Source organism: Apteryx mantelli, chromosome 2, assembly GCF_036417845.1.
Source record: "Apteryx mantelli isolate bAptMan1 chromosome 2, bAptMan1.hap1, whole genome shotgun sequence".
Lineage (NCBI taxonomy): Eukaryota > Metazoa > Chordata > Aves > Apterygiformes > Apterygidae > Apteryx > Apteryx mantelli.
In genome coordinates, this window is record NC_089979.1 from 88,752,682 (window position 1) to 88,775,617 (window position 22,936).

At 39.3% G+C, this 22,936-nt stretch overlaps 1 protein-coding gene across 3 annotated transcripts in view; it reads right to left on the reverse strand.

Moving 5' to 3' along the window:
- The window catches only part of TRIO (trio Rho guanine nucleotide exchange factor), a 260,312-nt gene that overhangs the window by 185,355 nt on the left and 52,021 nt on the right, over positions 1-22,936 (reverse strand). The gene's annotated exons all lie outside the window — the stretch shown is intronic.

The following is a 22,936-nucleotide window of genomic DNA, read 5'->3' on the forward strand; positions in this document are numbered from 1 at the left end:
GTCCAAAAATGCCAGTTGCTTTGTTTAAAAACAAAAAATCAAAACAAAAACCTCACCACCCCCAAAAAATCTGTTACAACACAGTAGTTTTATTCTTTAAAGCAATAGCTCATTTGAGAGGTAAAATAGCCTTCCTAATTATTCATAATTTCAGGGAATTCTTACAAGAGCAAGCTCATCCATGCATGTAGCAGTCTTTCTCTAAAATGTACTATTCTTGAGTACAAGGAGGCCACAGCCCCTTTACAGATAACAGTCAAAACCATCAGCGACCCCCAGCAGTGTGGCTAGCACTTCTCTTCCTCCTTGGAGATACCCTAATATTTCATATCCCTTAGTTTCAGGTTCTGACCCTTAACAAAACAGCTGTGTACTTCTGACCAAAGACCCGAAGGTATCATATCGGTGCCATCAGGAAACAAGATTTGGACGTACAAGTATCATATGTAAAACATATGACAGGTTTTCTATTCCAGACAGCAATACTAAGGCTTTTGTGCTGATATGGTATTTAGTTATGGGCACTGCCTTTCAAAACAGACCCAGGACACACTCAGAGTACCTAAGGCGAAAGATGGCCAGATATTCGCATGTCATGAGCTATGAGAAGGGACTAAACCAACTGACACTGTTTAGTCTGAAGAATTGAGGGGAGGCATAGCAACAGTCCTCAGAATACATAAAGAGAGCTTAGCGGTGACAAAAGTAAACTAGCTAGAGTTACAACAAGAGGTTTAACTTAGATGTTAGGAAAAGTTTTGTAAAGGAAAGAACAGTGAAGCAGGGGACCAGATTGCCTTTGGCAGGCCATGCGGTATCCACCACTGGAGATTTTTAAAAATACAGTAGGCGAACATCTGTCAGGATGCTGTACATACAGGCCAAGGCAGGGGCCCTCCAGTTCACTGTAACTCAACTATGCAACTGTGCTATTGTCTCAGCCTCCAAAGACTACAAACCAAACCAATCCTCCTTCACCCATGGGCTGTCTCTGCTTGGTTTTCCAGGAACACCATAATAAAATCAAAATCAACGCATGTTCTCAGAAAGACCGGAAGAGGCCAACAATGGTTCCTTGGGTAACCATGCTGCATGGAGTATTTCTACATTACAGACAGTATTTTGCAACTACACAGCACCTACAGACCAACAAAGTAGTAGAGGGACACATGTACTTGTTTTACACTGCCCCAGACCACTAGGAGTCCAGCACACAATGGTGTGCCCCTCTTACATTATTCCTTGCTCTGGAGTATTGGTTATGGGTTATCAACTTTTGCTGAAACAGTCTACAGCCTTCTTCCTAAGTTTTCATTTAGCAGGGACTAAAGCTTTAAGCAACAGTTTAAGGAAACCTTGAGCTTAAATAACTTACCTAAAATGACAGAAAATACCTTTTTCCACCTTGAAATATTTGGGCTTCAGTTGACTGTTAAGGCATACAAAGCACATTTCCAGAGAAAAGAATTTTTTGTAATGTGCCTTGAGCTACCCGCCATAAGCTTAATGCCAATTTAGCATGCCCAGCTTTCATATCAACCATGATAATTTCTTTCCTTTACAGTAAATTAAGAGGTAGAAAACACCTTCTCCTCAGTTAAAAAGCATGCAGAAACCAGTGCTGTACTTTGCTGCCTATCTGAGAATTACCCAAGATGCTGATGTTACCACAACTTGCTTAAGGCTTCTGAGCCCTTAAACTACTTCAGCTTGGACCAGGCGTGGTAGCTGTGCGTTTTACTTTGCCTGTGGCATGTAAGAAGCAAGAAACATTTAGCTACAATTTCTTTGACTATTTAAGGGGCTGCTCAGGGTAAACACTCTAGTAAAAACGTTAGTGCCTGGCTCATGTTCTAGATCTGCATATCCTTAAGGCTCACGGTCTTGGATTAGTATATTCCTGCTGCTCTAAACAGCCTATTTTTATTCCAGTTCTGTGGCGTTAGAGCTTAAGTGAGAAGACTGTGGGGATTACGCTTGACAAAAGAATGCTGGGGAAAAAACAGGGTGAAGAAAAGGCACAAGAATATTGTATTTTTTATCTCCAATACAGAGCAACAGCAAAACCCAGCAATACAAGCAGACTTTAAGGGCTTGGGGTGGTGTCTGCCCCCTTTTTAAGCCTCAGCCCCACAAAGCATTAGTGATTATGAAGATTTTATTGGGGGGAGGAAGGGGAATAGAAGAAGAGGGGCATCTACTGCTCTCCGGGGAAAGGCCCCGCACGTCTGCAGCGATCCCGGTGCACACAGCTCTGCAGCCTCCACGGCAGCCGCTTGCTGCTTGCTCACACGGTGGTGGCGGTGATGTCATCCTTGCCAGCAGGCCGGGCCGCAGGCGCTGCCGCGCCACTTCGCTGCAGTGCCGGCAGCCCCCGCGCACCTCTCGGAGGCCAAGCAAACAAAGGTGCCGTTGGCACGACCTGCTCTCAGCGCGCAGGGCGGTTAACGGAAGAATGCTACACAATGCATCTTGACAAATCCAGAGATGCAAATGTGTTTCATTTCCAGTCGCTGTTAAAAGCATTATACCCTTTTTTTCAGTATTCTGTAAACCCAATAAGGCATTTTTATCTAACAAGTGTGACTATTAATGATTATTTTTAAAATTATATATGCAACTGATTTAGTCAAACCCTATCATAGTATCTTTTAAAGACAATTTTAGTTTCCAAACAAGCAAGAAAACCACCCTTGATATTTTCAACGCCTATTAAATGAATAGGCAACTTAGTTTCACATTTTTTGACAGGTAGTAAATGCCCTTCTGTTCTCTCATATGGCACACATGGATATGCTTTTTCTAACCAACAGTTCAGAGGCAAGGAGAAGTTACCTCAAATTACTCAAATTAGCATTCAATATTAACAGGCTACATCACACAATACTCCAAATAGTCCATCTCAATTTAAGAGAATTTTTTTTCATTAAAGTTTTCAGAATCACAGTCCCAAGTTATACTAACACAAGACTTCTGCTAAAGCACCTAGTCTGTTATTACAGGGCAGTTATTGAAATGTTTCACACAGCTCGACACCTATAAAACATGTAAACAGCAACAGAAAGTTACCTAAACTTTTTGTGCAACTGTACGTATTAGCAAATGAGAATTTATTCCAGCAAACACACCACCTCCTCCTTCCCCCCCAACTTCAGAGCTGGAAGATATCACCAGCCAGCCAAATTTAACAAATCAAATTGTCTGTACTGACCCTTTATCTCATGCTGCATGAAACTAATATTTTGCTGCAATGTATTAATTTAGCCAAGCTGAAAGACCCACGAAAAAGACAGTATTCCCAGGTAGACCCATCACTCCTGGGAGGTATCAGAGACCTCTTTACCCAGCAGACCACCAGAGCTTCCCCTCGCATAGGCTGCAAGCAGTGTTGAATCACCTGGCAAAGGGCTGGCTGCAGAGCTGCACAGCCCCCTGCCCTGCGGATAGCAGGGTAACCCAGCAAAAGCAGCCACCCTTTGCCTGGAAATCACCATATTCCTATAACTCGGCTGTTCCTTTGCAAACCAACTTGCTGCAACTTTCTACGGGCCCTGAACTGCTGTGAGCCAGACACCACAAGAGCACTAACAAAAAACTTGGCAGCCGGTGCAATAGTTCACAAGTCTGAGACAAATGCACAAACGCCCAAGACTGAGATCTCCTTTAGATACAGAAAACAAAGTAACTGTGTTAATCTTCTTGCACTGCAATATTCAGTAGCTATTCAGCCATACAATTTAAAGCAGCAGATAATTTTATCTTAAACATATCTTTAAAGCTAACAACTTGATTATAGAACTGGGATACAAAATAACCTGCAACCAGCTCCCCCCAAGGGACATTGCTGCCCCAGGAACACAAAAAGACCTTCAAAGTGCAAAAGACACTTTCATGTTATCTTCAGTGATATGCATTGTTCAGCCATGGAAACAAATATATAAACTGCACAAACTCTCCAGACAAGGACATAACCCAGTTTTTGTAAGATTTCTCTTTTTAAGACAGTGAAAAGAACAGGAAGTTGAGGCTAAGAGCTTCTGCTCAGGAAGAGATTGAAGTAGCCTTCATCCACTGCTGTCACACAACTGACTTGGGGCTTTTTTGAAACGTGGCTAGAAAAAGCTTCCTGAAAAGACAAATGAAAAAAACAAGCAGAGGATGTTCTCATTGTGAAAACTCGCACCTTTAACAACTCAACTGCTTTTCACATTCCAACATAAAAACCAAGACCCTTTCACAGCTGCGCATGAAAAAAGTCAGACTCATCCCAGGATACGGTGATGCTTGTGGCACTCCTGAAGTCTCAACGTGCCACTGACAGCAAGTGCCTTAGCTGCCAGACTGCTCCCTCCAGCACCAGCCTTCTCCTTCCCACCTCCTTCTTGACAGAAACCCCACCCTGAACCAGGGAAACCTCTTTGTGAGTTATTCCCCAACATAGCACACTCTTGGCAAGAGGTCTTTTCTCAACTACCAGATCTGTTCTGATAGGCTTCTGTTCAAAAATACATGAGCTAATTGAAGAACTAAAGAAAAAAAACAAAAACAACCCACCCAAAAACACAAAAGCTGACATGGTGGGCATTCAGAACTGCTATATTAATACCACAGTTCAAGTAATCAAGAAGTTAAGTAATGACTGGACTGATTTAAGTTAGTCATAATCTGAGAGAAATATTTGCTAGAAAAAGAACCCTGGGATAAAACAACAGTTTTGGTTTTTGTTCACAGAAGCACATGATTATTGCCAAATATTCATATATGTGCACACCAATGCCCACATAGCACACAAAGGATAAACAATATTACTGAGCATCAAACAAGGGGGGAGGCAGGAGGACACTGCACAAACAGCAACTTGCATCTAGGTAAGGCAGCAGAAACTGTAAATCATTTTTCACAACTTCTTGCATTCACCAGGATCGGTTAAACTTCCTTGTGCATTAAGTAAGTTTCTCTTTGGATTAGAAAAGCTCAAGGTTGTAGCCAGCCAACATCTAAGCAAAAAGAATATAAGATGTTGCTATCCTTAATATTTCCTCTATTTCACAACATGAATATCAACTATAAGCTTCTGAAACCTGAGCTATTCCTCCCCCAACTGTAGTCATGTTAGCTAAACTAGTTAAGCAAAAAGGTAAAAAACAAAAGAAGGAATAAAGATACAGTAAGTGTAATAAAATTAATGCGTTAGACTGATTAATTCAGGTTTCATTATTTGCTCTTCTTTCTCCCCCATATCACAAGATGATGACATTGATCTTAAATCCTGGAAACCTGCAAGTTTATTCAACTTTGCTTACCAGTTAACAAATGCATACAATAAACCTCAGCTGCAAGGTTATCCATACACTGCCTCCCCCCCTTTTTTGTTTTGTTTTTTTTGTTTTGTTTTATTTCCCCTCAAGTGTCCAGAAAGAGAGCGCACAAAGCAGGTTCCCATTCTTCCATTTTGCCATGGAGAGAAGGTTTTTAGAAGACAACAGTGGGTCAATTTCTGTACAGTACAGAACCAGCCAAAAAAATAGATTAGGTCAATAAAACCATTTGATTCTTTCTTTCCTTCAATCAGATTTAGAAAAGTGATTGCTGAACTCCACAAGTTCTTGCCTTTACAAATAAAACCAGACTACTGAGGTATAGATGAGAAAGAAAATTGTGAGCTTTCATGAAGCAGAAAACTAAAACCAGAATACAACCCTGTCAAAGGGAAATGTAAGATAAGCTAAAGTTAATGCATACATGGAATTTACTGATAGCTTTTTTTTTTCTTTTTTTTTTTTAAGATTTTTACCTCCGAATTTAAGCACCAAATTCCATTTTATAGTAGGCTTACCTATAAAATCATACTTTCATACTCAAGTGTGCAGGGGATTCATAGAGCAATAGGAATTGTCTATTCATCAACTGCACTATCACTTCCTGTTATAGACACTGCCTTTATTCATTTCTACTCAGAAATCTCACACCATCTTTCACTTTTCAACAAAGTAGCAAAATTGATAGAAATAATGGCAAAGAACGCAATTCTGCTCTCTCCCCGAAGCTTCATCAGCTTGCAGATGACCAGTTTCAACAGATATGATGGTAATTCATCTCAAAGACACTAACTTTTAGTAGTGGCTGGCATGGCATATTTAAGACCATACTTTTTTAAAAAAAAAATAAATAAAAAAAAAAAAAAAGAGGAACTCTACCTCATTTGGTTCATTTACAAAACTGCTGATAAAGACACAGTACTGTCATACAGATCATTCGGCAATACTAGTAAACTTGACATTCATCATTTATTCATTCATACTTTTACTCAGACCAGGTTCTAAAGCCTGCAGGTGACTAATAGAAGCACTGGAGCAAGTATGTAACATACAGAAGGATACAACCCAGGAAGCAAGATTTCAGTGATGTTCCAGCAGCCAAATCCATGAGTTTAAGCAAAGCATTTCTGTTTTAGTGTTAAATGAGGGGCTAAGAACCCTGTCCTTAATTTTAAGCAATTTCAGGAGCAGAATGAAAGTACACTTTTGACTCTTTCAGCTCTAGCTAGGCTCAAAAACCTGCTTATGAAGATGTCATGTCATCTTAAATCCTTAGTTTATCACAACTGCTCACAGAAATGTTCCTTCTCCTCCTCCACTGTCTTCCATCTTATGCAACCTTAAGAATTACTCCATACTAGTACGAGTCTGCAAGCAGCGTTACCACATGGCCAACTGGGGCTTCACAGAAGTGGACAGCCTAGAAATTGCCCCAAAGGAAGAAAAATGAGATTTATTAGAAGGTTACTAGCTGTTTACACCACTTTCAGTTTTTGCCACTTTCAGTTATCACTAAATAAAATAGATTTTATTTTCCTATTTATAGCTGTTCTGTAGTTTGTCCTGCCACTGAGATGCATCTCACTCTTGACTGCAAGTTATGTCTGGTTCTGGGGGAGGTGGAGAGAAACCATGAGATATGGAATGGATATCGGACAAGAAAAAGCTACTAGTATCATGATAGCAAATGCTCAAGAGTGATCAATTCACTGACCGCATATGTAACACAAAGTTGAGCTACAAGCCTTTTCTCAGAAGCTTATATACTGATCTATTCTTCAGTTAAAAACAGCTACTGGGAAACTAGCTACCTCAGGCGTGTACCACAAAACATTTTGGAGAGCTGCCTTAGGAACAAAAGTTAACAAAAGCCCAAATCCTAAATCACTCCTTTAAGAACTCATACTTTGCTTTTAATTGGGTAACAGCTACCTTAGAGTTATTATCCATATTTTGTAGTGAAGTCCTTTCCATCCTGAATTATCCTATGAAATGTTTGAGCTGGAAGTACAACCATCCATTTTTCAATCAGTTAAGATGAAGCACAGTCAAAAGGTGACCTGTTTTCCCACTCTGAAGCAAGGAGAATTGTGCTTTTAAAGTTACCTATCCATTGGGGATGTTCAATCTGTTCCTGCTGTCTTACCACCATTGTTGGGGGTTTGTTTGTTTTGGTGGGAACTGCTCATTCATCTCAAAGTGCTGCAATATTCCACTCCACTGCCATGCTGGGGTAGCAGTCCTTTTTCTAGTAGTGTTCAAATGCAGCAGTAGCAGACTGCTTTCCTTGCAATTAGATACCTCCCCTGTTGACTGTTGCTGCAGACATTCACAGCTAAAGGGTCTACACAGTAAGAGCTAACATAAGGGTACACTGTCTCCTACTGAAGATTGTTTTGACATGCATTTGTACTAACAATAAGATCTGCAAGCAATGCTTTTTGTTGTTGTTTTTTTTTCTTCTCCCCTTCCCATTCAAAACACAGACCAAGTGAAAGGCAGTTGCTTCTAAATTCAGCTCAGCAACAGCTGGAATATAACATTTTAGATCATGTCCTTTGGCTCTTGTTCCAAACCACCATCTGGAGAAACCTCTTTCAGCACTGAACATCGATGAAAACTACAGTAAGGGCAGTAAAAATAAGCACAATAAAACAGAGTTGTCCTGCAATGTTTTATCCTGAGCAACTATGGAAGAAACATTTCCATCAGCCCTGAAATCAACCAAAAATGCCAAAAACGGGCTGCATATTCTTCAGAAGAGATCCCTCATAGCCCAAAGTATTGCTTTTGGACTTCCCACTACGCATAGACTCTGAGACTCATTTATGAATTTTATTTACTGCTTGGTTTTTCTCCTTATTGTTGTTACTATCCACACATTTTCATAACACTTTCCTCACCTTATCTAGCCTCATCTGCAAAAAAGTACAATAAGCTACAGTCATACTTGGAGAGATTTGTACTTAAACAATTGGTTTTGGTTCAATATTCCTTCCCCCCGTCCTTTCCTTTTTTGCATGGCATTTTACATTTCATCTACGGTCAAACTAGCAGTTTGCAACAAAATGCATGCCATTCAAAGAACTTAGTCTGTGCACAGAATCTGTTCCTTCAGGTTTCTATCATGTTAGTCTGTGACTATAAAGAACAAATCCTCATACAAGCAAGGCACAGGAAATGTAGGATGGATTTGAGGTTCTATGCTATGTTACAGCACACATACAAAAGATCAGCATGAGGAAAAAGGGGGAGATGCTTCTTCATGCTATACCATAAAAACAGTCAAGTGTATTTTGATTCAGGCAACAGATAAAAAGAATTATCCTCAGTTTGCTTTATATAGCCCCTAGTTTCTGATGTGCAACCATTAGAAACATTTAGAGGAGAGCAAATGAAGTTCTGAAAAATCAGCCGAGCTTCCCCCACACGCCTTTTCTATTTTATCTTTTTTATTGAGTAGATTTTATTTAAAACACTGATTAGTGTATGCTGCTGGCTGAAAATGAACTTGCCTCAGCTCAAATTCTATAAAAAAACAAAAACAAAAAACCCCTCCACACACCTCAGGAACAGTCAGCAGGGGAATTAAAGCTTATGTATTTCACTTCTACTAAGCAAGTGGTTGCCAACAGCAACCTGTCTCCCTCCCTCCCTGTAAAAGGGAGGGTAAGATTAGCATGAAATGCCAAGAGGGATGTACGTTACCTGTCTCATCTGCACTAGGATTATGTCAGAAATGATAGCTTAAGTTATTCTAAGCAGGTGTGTGCATATTCTTAACATACATGTCATAACAGCTAAAAATACATGTTTAAGACAATAGAAACCAATGAAAGAACACCCAGTTGCTCTAGTGAGACCAAAATTGGCTATGTGCTGGCTGGGCTGTGCCAGAGCAGCGCAGCACAGCTCTACCCGCCCGCAGCCCAGTGACAGCCGGGCTGCCACGTGAAGAGCCGGGCTCACAGCAGAGCGCATTACATCACCAGCTTTGTGCAGGGCGAAACCATCGCCGAGCCAGAGAGGAGCATCTCCATACGACGCATCCACGGCTTCAGCCCCCAAGTGTTACCCACTCAGACACAGGAGCTATCTTAAGTTATGCAAACCTTTCTCCTCCCCCTCGCCAAAAATCCTCTCCATCCGATCAATCCCTCTGGCAAATTTCATCAAAAACAAACAAAAGATCCATACCGTATTTTGCTCTACAAATTAATTTTGACTTGAGCATCAATAGAGAGGATTTTGCAGATTGCCATGATTAAGGAAGGGAGGTTTCATTCTTCATTTATTAAATTTGTTCTAGAAGATTTTTTCCTTCCGATGACAAAGGCAAGCAGCTTGAACTGCCTTAAAACTACATTCAACACCGCTACTGAAGGACAGAAATTTCACTTAAATCAAGACTGGGTGTTCTCCATACAGCTCCACTTACTCAGCTCCTTCTATATTACTGTAATGAGAACAAGATTAACATTTTGCCTTCACTCATCTGCTTCTGTAAATGGATACACATTACTATAAATGCAGCATGTGCACTTTCATGATTCTAGTCAGAAGGGTACTCCCAAACCCAGCACCCAAAGCCAGGAAAGAAATTCTCACCAGCTCACCCGTCTTCAAGTCATGAGTAAATTAACTTCAAACTCATCTTTATTAAGTATATGCAGCACATGCAAAACTAAGACAGGCAAGACAAAGCAAGCGGCTCCTAACACTATTTATGACAGAGGTCTGGAGAAGTAATGTTCCAAATGTATTCAGATTATTCCAATTGTTTGTTTCTATAGCTTTAACATTCGCATGTATATTGCAACAATCAACATCTATTAAAATAGTGTCAGAATTCGTTTGGAGCAGCAATTATTTTAAGTAGTTATGCTGCATTATAATCACAAGTGTGCCCATCAAGTTCTCCTTCAGTTAAAAAAAATTATGAAACCTTGCTCATTTTACAGACCAAACTATCACAAAGGCTGTTTAAATTTGGCAGCTTACCACATCCTACTAGTTGTCAGCACAACAAATCCAGTCTAACAGCTAGTGAGCTGCCACTATTTCAAGCTCAAAGTTTTAACATTAAAGCTATAGACTCCAATACAGCTGCACTAATTAAAATAAGGAAGCACAGACTTGCATTTCTTTCAGCATAGACAGCAAGTATTCAGCAATCAGCTTTATTCTTGAGCCTGCTTGAGCATAGACAACACAAGGATGTTACATGCTCAAAATATCCAGTTATCCACCTCTATAACACTACCAGCAAAATACTGCCATTAGCAAATGTCTTCCATGTTGTTTCATTTCAATAGAGAATATTCATCACATGGGCATGTCATAGCACCTCTTTACCCTCTCCTTGAAAGAAGCGCTCAGACTTACCAAACCTTACATAGTATCATATAGATACCATGTGATGCCATCTGCAAATCAGTATAATGACAATGATTCAATCAGTATATAAGTCATAACTTTTTAATTAAGTTCATAAAAGCTGGCCTAATTTAAGCTTGATTAAAATAGGTGTCTCGGTCTTCTACAACACTGATTCACCCTACAGAAAAATTCTAAGTAAACATGATTTCCTGGAAAAGGTCTTTGAGACTACAAAAGGAGCTGACACTAATTGCATTAAAAAAGCAGCAACGTACTTTGGCACATATATTAATGCATTACTTCAGAAGTCTATAATATATTTTTAAAAGCAACAGGTAAGATTTTTAACAATGTCTCTGTCCTCATGACTTCAGTTCCTGACAAGATTTAAGATACATAAGTTGTATCTGAAGATTTTAACTCTAAAAGGGATCAGTAATCACTAGGTGTACTTCAAAATGATCTAACGAGCTTGGTTAGAATACTAATTTCTGTAGAGTAGAACAGGAACAAAATGTGAAACTGTATTTCTCTTTAGCTGCTTCTGCCTTCACCTTCTCTAAAAAAAGTGTTTTACCTCTAACTCCATCTCACCAGGTTAAAATTCGAATTTATGGCAGTAGTATAACACAGCAACCATTTATATGTTTAGTGTGTATGTGTATATATATATATATATATATATAGTTTTTAAACACTTTATTAAATGAGAAGCACTCTACTAGAATGCTTTTGGTAGAAAGCCACTGTTACTATAGACAAGTCACACAAGCATTCTTATTTGCTTTTGAGCTCCAATATTCTGACATCCCGTTGAAATAGGGAAACTATCATATGCACTCTTACTTTAAAAAAAAAAGCAAGAGAGAAATCAAGTCACATCAGAGGTTTACTTAGTCTTTTTAGCTTGGCAGCTGTTGAAAGCTTGAACACAATACTACATCATGTCCTTTTCCAGTATGTCATCCCGGTTTTTGAAAGTGTAGGAACAGAAAACGAGTGTACTCAAGACTCGCCACACTGGAAAGTGTGTTAACTATAACATTGCAATATTCAGCATCCAGTTGGAAGACAGGAACTGGGACTACAAGATAGTTGGCCTGCCAAAACACTGTTAGCAACAAGCATCTCCTTATTAGCAACTTCTCTGTAGAGGACTTACCCAAAAGTTTCAAAAGCTGATTCATCACAACTACCTCTGTTCATGCTTCCTTATCTAAAGGAAGAAGTATAGGTGACCAATACCTCCTAGAACATTTAATACACAAGAACATTCTTACTAAACCCTCTATGCACACGGTTTTCATGTTTTGCTTTATCTCTGCTATCACTGCAACAGCAGCTTTGCCCCTGCTAATCACAGGTCAGTTCACTGACACTCCAACTGTAAGGATAATAAAAGTAAATGGAGCTTTGTCTACTGTCCATTTACTCTTCACGTACGACAGGAGAACTACTCCTCTTCAGAAGTCAGTTAACAGAACTTCAAGCATATTCACATCAGTTTGAGATATCTGAAGCTTCCTCCAGCACATTCTTTGACTCAATATACTTCTGTTCTCACAAAGATCAGAAGCAAAGCTTGCATCACCACTGCATACTGCAACTCTGCTGTATACAAACCTATTCCACATAGCTCAAATCAGTACATTTCCAACGCTAACTTGGTTCTGAATTTGAAAACTGAGCACAAACCCAGATGAACTCCACAGCTTGTAACTTTTCAAAGGAGGAGCTACCAAGCAAGCTAGCAGGATGCATTTCTGTCAGAATGTTTTAATACTGTTAACAGCAACAAAAGTGCACTGATCTCAAAGCAGACTAAGATTTCAACATTAGGGAAGAACAAATGTTAAGTACTTGAGACTCTTAAAAAAAATTGTTGGACTAATAGGACTTAATCTGTTACTAAAGCTCAAAATAGCGATATGCATATGTTTAATAAAATTTCTGCCATTACAAAGTTTCCCATATTAAATGAGTACTGGCATAAAGAATGACACCAAGGATCCAAGTTACAGCATTATAACACAGCACCTCTATGTTGCCTTCTTGACAGTTTTGTTGTTATGAGTAATTGTTTTACACAGAAAATTAATTTAAGAACCAAAACCAACAAAGGTATTTGAAGTCTACGTGGATGCATGAGAATGAGCCTAAATGCTTCTCATACAGGGCCAATACCAGAAGCTGAAATCACCTCCTCAAGCAGCCTGCTGTTGGCAGACGTGACATAATCCCATCCGTATATGAGGCCTGATTTTGACCTCTTAGGGTGACTGATTGCTACAAAAAAATCACTTCTTAAATTACTATTCTTATGCCCAGATCTGTTGAACTGTCATTCTTCAAGGTCTCGGCTCAATGACTTTCTATAGGCAAGGGTTCCCTAATCTAATTAGACTTTCTTTCCATCTTTGAAATTCAGAGTAAACTATTTTACATTACAGATTTTTGTATTTAAAATTTTGATTTCCCCAAAGACTTAAATTTGATAGTCAAGTTCATTCTGAATTTTTTTTTTAACTGAAGTATTGAAAGGAACTGATGGTTCTCAGGAAAAGCTCTTTACCTCCACTAAATATTTGCTTTGCAGCTACCAAAATAGAATCATCCTTAGACAAAAATAAGAGCAAAATAAAGAATTGTTACAGTGCCATTAGCTAGAAAGTAAAACTTACCAGTCTGCTTTCACTTTACAAGCTCAGCCTAGTGTTACTTTTTATTCTACCCACATCAACAGACTGATTTCAAATAAATTAAAGGCTTAATTCTACCATGCACTGTAACTCCCTGTATCAAGCAAATAGTAATGCAAAATGATACAGTTAGGGTAGGTGGGAAGTAACTACTGGCAGCTGATGGACTAACCACGAAGCACTAGAAGAAAGGTAAATTACTTGTAGTTTTCCAAAAACAATTTAGGCAGAGACACTCCACTATTAAGCATCACACCTTAATCAAAGTACTAACTTTAAAGTCAACTATAACACCAAGTTCATTTAGTTTTCTGGTACAACACCTGTGGGAACAGTTATTGACCGCTCATGATATGACTGAGGTTGGTGTATCTGTGGGCCATGCATGGGCATGCAGCAAAAGGAGAGGAATGCCTTCCATCAAGTCCATGCAGTCACACTGCCAGGGACGTAATCTGGTGACTGTTCCCTTTTGGTGGCAGTGTATAATTATTATTTTTATATTTTTATATGTGTGTATGTATACACACACACATGGGGTGTGTGTGTGGGGGGACTTCTATGCAAATAGAACTCTCCAAAACCTCAAAAAAGAGGTTATTAAAATACCATGTTCTGTTAGGAAGAGACTCTTCACAAGCTCAGCCCAAGCCACAATTCAGGCCAGTAAGTCAAATTTCCCAGCACATGCTCAAAGCAGGGCAGATGAACTGAAAACAAGGTGGAAGACAACGACCTAGTGCAAATAAGCTTATCTATTTAATTTATGAATATCTGTAAATAGTTTTGTACATTAGCTAGCATTAAAAACGTTAATTGAAATAATCATCTTTGCATTCCTTAAGATAAGGCTGGCTGACTTATTTGTCGACATAAAGGCACTCCATCCACATCTTCAAAATGAAGACACTGTGACATTAACAGGCATCCTTCTTTACCAGCACACTGCTCCATCAGACGAGCAAAAGGGTACAAATCTTAAAACACGAAATGAACTTGTTAGATACTTTTCAAAAGCAAGACAAAATACTTTATAGTGACAGACACAAAAGTCTCTCTGTGGTAGAATTATTTTTAAATCAGCACGCCTCAATTAAAAAAAAAATCTTCAGCATGTTTCCAAGTTTAAGGATGACAAAAAAATTCATGATTGAAAATGTTATCTTAAATAAGAGCTATATTGAAATGAAAGAAATGCAATTAAGTGTTTAAACAAGCACCTAGATATACCATTTAAGGAACCCTCAGTATTTTAGCACCAGGTGAAACTGCAAGTTCTCCTCCAAAAGTCAAAAGTTAAATTCACTGAACTGTCAGGTACATAGAAACTAGTCCAATGACTTCAATTGTGGAATATTTCTGAACAGAGATCTGTAATCTAAAAAAGCATTAACTTACTGAACTTCTTCTAACAAAGTGACCGCCTATAATTAACAGAAATCAATATACCACAGAATAAGATTATATTTCATTTAAAATATAACACTGACTCCCCCTCCCCCCCCACACACAATGTCCTTTATGCTTAAGTTTAAAATCAAAAACAGCAAACATGACCTGCTCATTCAATACATGCCTAGCAACTTTGCATACTTATAAATTATCATGAAAGGGAAGCATATTAGCAAAGATTAAGAGATGGCTCTAGTACCAGACCATGAAGCTGATCTAGTTCACAACCCAAAATCCCAATCTAACAGACAAGCAGAAGTCAAACCAAGTTAGATGAACCCACTGCACCAATATACTTCATTGCAGGGGTACTCTACATTAGAAACTCAGCTGTGAGTTAGTATTAACATACCGTGGCCAACTCAAAAGAAAGTAAACTATATGTCACATATTAACTGGAGTCTTACATTAGGAAAGCTCTTCAGTGGTCCTTCTTGTTAAAAAAGATAAAGGTTTTTTTTTTTTTTTTTTTTTTTTTGAAAAGGAGTGTCATGGAGAACCTGTATCATAAAAGATTCACCTAAAGCAGACAACAGTTTTTGTTGGAATGCCACCGAAAATTATGCATCAAATCACAAAACCTGCAACCACTGCATTACACTAGCCAGCTAAAAAGCCATCCTCTGAATTTGTTTTCCAGAATAGCCAATTTATAGCACGAGAACTGTATTACTACTGGCTCAAAGTTTGGGGGTTTTTTTGGGGGGGGGTCTTTTTTTTTTTAATTAATAGTTGTCAAGAGTATAATGTTATTTTGAATCAGAAGGCCATTAACTTTTATGTGTACATCCTTATTTCCAGTATCATCCTCGCTGATTTTTGAGTGCTATTTAACCTGAATACACAGGCATTCCTTCTTCGTAAGGAATGCAGCATCTGCATTTATGCCCCCTTCACCAGATGACTAACAGTACGAGCACACTATTTTGATTGACACCTAATACCATAGCTGCCATTATCACTTACATCATGTTAAAACATGAAGTGTTACCCACATCTATTTGGGGAGTAAAAGAATACCAAATTACTTTGACACATTGTCAAGAAGCACTGTCAAGTTTCACCCACCATAGCTATGTTTTCTGTTTCTCCACTTTACAAGGTCATTAACTAACTCACAAGCAGAGATGATTCCACCATATTATAGCTACAAATTCAATTCAGTTTTGAATATTATACAGTAACATGCCACTACAAGACAAAGTTCAAGAAATATTCAAGTGACTTACCATTCAGAAGTATCACCACACCAGCTTCTTGTTTTGTATCCCATTTATAAGAACACATTGTTGATACCCCAAAGGTTTAATGTGTCTATGACCAACAGAATAGATAAACTAATGATGCTTAAGAACAGCAGCAAATTAAATCTTTATCCCTTTACCAGAAAAAAAATGAATTCTGGTTTCAAAACTTCAGACTTGTGTCTAAGACCCCAGTGAATTTGCTATAGTTTCCATGACTGCTAGGTTTCCATCTTCTCCAAGTTGTTCAATTTCCAAGTCAAAATATTTTTCAACTATTCTTGTTTGAGGAGTCAGATGAAAAATGCTACAATGCACGTCCAAAATCCCAGTCATCTTTGTCAATGCGTATCTTCTGCCTGTACGGTTTGCCTGACTGTCAGTTTGCTTAACAGTTGCTCTGCCTGGATTTACTACCAAATAGGCTTTGACAATGATTGCTATTTAATCCTCTGTAATACCCAGATGCAACTGTTCCCAGATAGGAGGACAGTTTAAAAAACACAGACTCCAACCCCCACTACATACAAGTCTGGAGTCGTGCTCTAGAAATCCTGTAGTTGCCAAACTCAGCAATAAAATGGACTACTCTATTGCAAACAAAAGTACGTCACAAATGGAAAACCTGAAGTATTCTCAATGCAATTTAAATCTCAGCACTTAAACTCCTCTCTGCTCACTCATCCATCTAACAGAAAACCTACTATTTCAATTGTAGATGTTGAACAAAGCTAGACAGACATTTGTTAGTAATTCTAACAGTTTTTTCTACCAGCTTCATAGCTGTCAGCTTTAAGGATCTTTTAATAAGCAAATATTTTTGCATATGAATTATCTATAGACTTAGTGCTATGCTTTGTCTTTATTAATTCTATCTACGTCATCATGGTACAAACATTTGCTAGACTAAAAGCTTCAGTGTTCACGAAAATTTGCTAGGAAAAACATCCCACATAAGAGTATAGCAAAATCTGTAACTATTCCTTAATCATTTAATCTGTGCAATTTCAGAATCCTTCAATTATCACTGAATATCCACACCACAGTTCCCCACATGCTTATATTCTTCCTGAAGAAGATACTGTCACAAACTAAATGTCAGGCCATGTACATATGACCTTAGATAATTAAATCTTAAGTTACAAATTCACAATTTGTCCCAATCTCTAAAACACAAGAAAAAGCTTTCCAAAAAAAAAAAACCACTATCAACACCTTCAGATATTCTGACTAGTTACCAACCACTCCACAAATACAAACAAATAACCTGAGCAATTATCACCTGATAAACTTACAATTTCAACAGAAAAAATAAATACTTCAGTACTTAATGTGTAAGATTTAGATACCAATCTGTATTAATTATTTAATTCAGAACAAACTAAAAACATTGCAATGATTTTAGTTTAAGTACTATTTTTCAAGATGTACTTACAGTGTGAGGCAATGACACAGGGCACACCATGTGCTAACAAAAGAAATCCACACCATAACTGGAGCACTTCTAGACAAATTTACTCAACATCTCTACTCCATGATAGTTCTGGTGAGGTACCACCATTTATGAGACTACAGTTTACACCTTATTCACAGGCTGTTGCCTTAATACTTTAGGAAAAACTGAATTCAAATTCGGCCTCATCATTACCCAAGTTATCCAGTTTACACAAAGGAAAAAGGAAAGTGCTCATTCTCTTTAAATTAGACATTGCCACTTTAATGCTTAAGAACTCAAAGATACTTAAGATGACGATACCTCTCATTCGAATCTGGAATATTAGTCACTGGTTTATTCCTACTCATGTTCTGTATGGCAAAAGCATTTGAGCAAACAAAAATGCCAACCTCCCTGTCTGCACTAGCCTTACACCGGCTCATTTCACAGTGTGTACAGCAATACTAGGAACACCCAGCAATACAGGCAACTTCCAGATTTCTCCATACTTTTGCCAATTTTTCATGAACCTTACCTTTTGTTTCCAAGACTTCCAAACAAAGCAGCATTATTTTGTTAAAACAGCTAATAGCAGATTAGCTCATTAAAAAAGTGACATGCCTAACAAAAGTTTTTTTAGGCAAACCAAGAAAGGTGGGATCCTCTTTTACTATTTCGCCTGTGCTCACCATGACAACAGAATGCCTCCCTTACATGTATATCAAAATGTACAGCATTGACAATTAGCTATACCAGAGGGAAACCACTTGATTTGTGTCAATCTGCAACACTGGTCCCTTTCTTGATGGACCCAGTCGGTCCTGAGGGCCCCATGATTCCATTGGAATTTGCTATTCTCCCCCCACCCGCCCCCCACCCCAAAAAATTACTACCCCTCCCTCCCCGCCATTCCTCCTTCAGGAAATGAGAGTACAAAGAAAACCAAGCCGGATCCCCTTTTAGCCATTTCCAGGCAACATCCCTCCAACGTGACTCAGGCACTTGAAAGTGTGTTTTGCGATGAAACACTACTCCATACAGCAGCAATTACTTTAGTAAGACTATGCCAACTATGTAAGCAATTCAACTTATAGCAGGATGCCAGGGTGCACTGCTGAATACGAAAGCAGCTACGGGACAGACCAGCAAGCATCTGCACATTGCTAGATACCAGCCAATACCATGTGGGTGAGAGTATCAAAGAAACAATTATCCGCTAAAGAATTAAAGCCATCGTTCTTCCAAGGCAAACGCAGGCTACACAGGCAACTCTTTCATTCGCGAGCGCCGGCATGTTGGGGCCAGGTCTACAACTGTCGACTTGTGTCCGGCAACTGAAGCAGGCAGCCTCCAGGCCCCCAGCAGGGAAGTGGGAGGAGGGCGCCCAGCTGCACCGGCCTGCAGCACCTGGCCACCAGCAGCCACTCCTCTCCTCCTCGCGTGCAGCCACCGCGCAAAGATGCCAAGCCACGCATGCCACTTCACTGCGTTTCAGCAGCTATAGGGAATACTAGCACAGGCAGTAGAGTAAAAACAAAATATAAATTGAACACTGCCTCATTTGCTTCCCCCGTCTACATCATCTCAACGCTCATTGTCTATTTTTATCTTGAAGTATTATTGCAGGATTAAATTCATGGAGTTGGAAGTACAGCCCCATTTTTCCTAACAAGGGGTAAACTTTCCACTAACAATAGGTGCAATTCTCATTCTCCAGTTTTTTTGTGGTTTTTTTTTAAACCTCAGAAATCTTACTTAAATTTCATTCTTAGTAAATCCTTACTCAGAAAAATTTACATTAGTTCTCTGCTGGCATACCTAAAAATCAATTATAACTACCTTACAACACTACACATATGCAGCTGCCCAGCATCTAAGCTTCAACTCTGTCTTCCGTTTCACTCACTTCATCCTTGGAAAATTCCTTGTGCTTAATATGCAGGCTGTTTACAGAGCTTTCTTCAGAGTTGCACATCCATTAAGCTACCTGAATTTGAGCAGAACTGTGAAGCTGCCCAAATTTAGTGTTTTTAGTAGCCTTTCATCAGAAACAGGTAACTGCAGTTTTAATATTCTGTCCTTGGAACTAATCTTCAGATATCAGGCTTTTGTAGCTTAAATATGCACTTGAAGGTGTACAGAATAACAAGGACTTGTAAGCAATTAAACTGGGTGTTCTCAACACATTTACTTTTAACCTAACAAGATACTTACCTTGATTTATGTCTCCACCTACAGTTCCTCACTGCTTCACAAGAACTCTGATGTACATCAGAGTCCATATTTTCCTCTCCAGATGCTTCTTCTCTAAGTTATGTTGCATCTCCTTTTTGAGATTGCTTCCTTTCAGCAAAATTGGTCCTGCAGCTAGGTGTATGATGCCCCACTATGGAAGCTGGCTCTCTCTTCTACCTCAGTTTTCTGAGTGATCAAGGTTTCTCCACTCACCCAGCCTCAGGAATTTATGAACCATTTCTATATCATCTAATACTTAAATGCTGTCCTTACTGCTATTGTTAGACCTATACTTAATCAACTATAAGGTTTTAAAACACTAGTTGATATTCACTCTCTAGATCCTTTAAGTGAAGGCAAGCCTGGGACTTAAAAATGAGTAATCTACAAATTCCTAAGGAAGTACTACAAAGACACCTGATTAATTTTAGGACCTCAAGAGACATAGCAGCTCCTGATGGCTCAGTGTAACTTGGATGCTGGCTCCAAATATGGAATCATTTAGGTTGGAAGGGTCCACAGGAGATCTCCTCCTGCTCAAAGCAGGGTCACCTCTAAGGTCAGACCATGTTGCTCAGGGCTTTATCCAGTCACCAGAGTACACTGCTGGCTCACATTTAGCCTCTTGTCCATCAGGACCACCAAGTCCTTTCCAGTAGAGCTGCTACCAGCCACTCAGTCCCCAGCCTGTACCAAAGCAGGAAATTAGTCCATTCTACGTGCAGGACTTTGCATTTGCCCTTGTTGTATTTCATGAGGTCAGCCCATTCCTCTCCCCTGTCTAGGTCCCTCTGAAAGGCAGCCTGCCCTCAAGCACACTGACTATACCCAGTCATCATCTCCCCTTCCACCTGTGTCCCCCCCCCCCCCCCCAGTCTGGTGACACCCACAAATTTGATGAGGGCACACTCTCTCCTCCTCCAGGTCGCTGATAAAGATATTAAACAGGATAGGTCTTGGGACAGAGGAACCCCGCTTGTAACATGTACAGAATGAATTATTAACCCCTACCCTCTGAACTTAATGATCCAGGCAGTTCTTCACCCAACAAGCAGCCCACCCATCTAGATTGTAATGTCCCAATTCGGGTACACAGTGGTTGCTGTGGGGAGACCATGTCAAAAGCCTCGCTAAAGTCAATGACAACTGCTCCTCTCCCCCTCAACCACAGACCTACCTACTTCATCACAGAAGGTAATCAGGTTATTCAGGCATGATTTATCTTCAGTAAATCCATGCTGGCTATTCCCAGTCATCATTATGTCCTTCACATGCCCACAACTGGCTTCCAAGTGGACTTGGTCCACAAATTTTCCCATGGGCCAAAGTGGAGCTGACAAGTCTCCAGCTGCCTGGATAATGCTTCTTGCTCTTCTTGAAGAGGGGTGGTGTTGCCTTTCTGTGACTTTTCACAGTCACTGTGAAACTCCCCCAATGTCTACGACCTTCCCGACCTCATGGCAACTTTCTGCACCATTGTGATGTCAACTAGATCTCCCAGCACCCTCAAATACATCCCTCTGGGCCCACAGACTTGCATGAGTCAAGACTTCAAGAGCTCCCTGACTTGAACCTCTTCCACTACTGATTGTTCCTCTCCTCCCTAAGCCCTGTCTCTAGGTACAAAGGCCTGGTAGACCTTGTTGATAGCAACAAGGGCATTGAGTACTTCAGCCTCACCTGCATTAGCTGTAGCTAAATCACCCATCCCATTCAGCAGCAAGCACATTTTTTCCTTTTCCTTTTTCCTGTTAGTGTAATAGCAAAAGCTCTTGTTACTGTCCTTGAGGCCTGTCTCCACTTTCAACTCTAGCTGAACTTTGACTTTCCTTTGCATTATAACTGGGGGGTTTCCTGCTAAGCTGATATTATGAACTCCCCTGGACTTCACCTAATGCCCTGTCTCCAAAACTTTCCCCATGAACTGATTGCTCTTAGGGTCTAATTTATCATTGGACCTGGTGAGGAAGGTAAAGCATGACCATTTCATGGTGCATTGAGATATTCCTTGATGTCATTTAATTAGTTTTCATAACCTGCTCCAAAAATCCCAGTCTGCACATCTACTTTGTATAGTTACTGTCTAACACCAAGAACTATGTGTCCTAAAGCCATTTCATATTCTCATTTGCTGACTGAAGAACACCTATAATACAGCTTGTCCCTAAAATGGGAAACAATTGCAGAAAATGGTGGGATAACTAGTATCCTTCATTTTCGGTATGATGGAATAACCTAATCCCAATTCTGCTGGAATAACCTCTGACTAGACCATCTGCAATCAAGCTTTGCAGCTCATTGATGTAAATAAAGTTAAATGAACACATTAACAAAGGCACTATTAGGGCTGCAGATTAGCATCCAAAATTCTGAGTTATTTACCTTGTCAAGTAAATCACCTCAGAAAACCCCAGCTATTTAACAGGCTTAATTTATTAACCTTCCTGTTAGAAATGCAGATGACTGCAGCAAGTTGTTAACAAGAAAAATATGCCAGCAATATCACAGGCCTATAATTTGATCTCTGAAGAAAAGGTGACAGAGGAAGTACTAACACTAAGTATACAGAGGAAAAATCCAAAGATTGTTTTATTGATTATTAAATCATAGCAACATTTTTAATAATTAAATTTTGAGCTAACCACAAGCTTAAAACATCAGTGGTGGACCTGTGATACGTAAGGTTGTAATGAAACATTACAAGCTACCTAGGATTATTCATTTCTGCTTCTGCTGAAGCAAACCCAATAATTTAGCCATTTTTATCCATTCCCTCCAGAAATCTTCTGCCAAAGGTTAACAGAGGGGATTTCAAACATTCTGACCAAGGCAACTGGCAAATACTGGTGTGAAATGTTGTGTGTGTGTCCTTTTCACATATTTAACAAGCCAAAAAAATCCAATTCATATAGCTATAGCCTGTTTGGGAAGTTTAAGTGAATTTTTATACAAAAATAAGGCGTTTATTGTATTTCTCAGACTCCAAGATAACTAACAGATCAAAAAAGCTGCACTTGCAAACTACAGCCCATGAAAAAAATCATTTTGCTAGGAGTATGCCCATCTCCCCTGACTTGAAGAAAAGCAAATAAAAGTTAAACAGCTTTCAACAGGGACTTTAACAATTAGATAAAACTACCCTCTTTAATAAAGACTCTTGAAATCTGGTGCTGA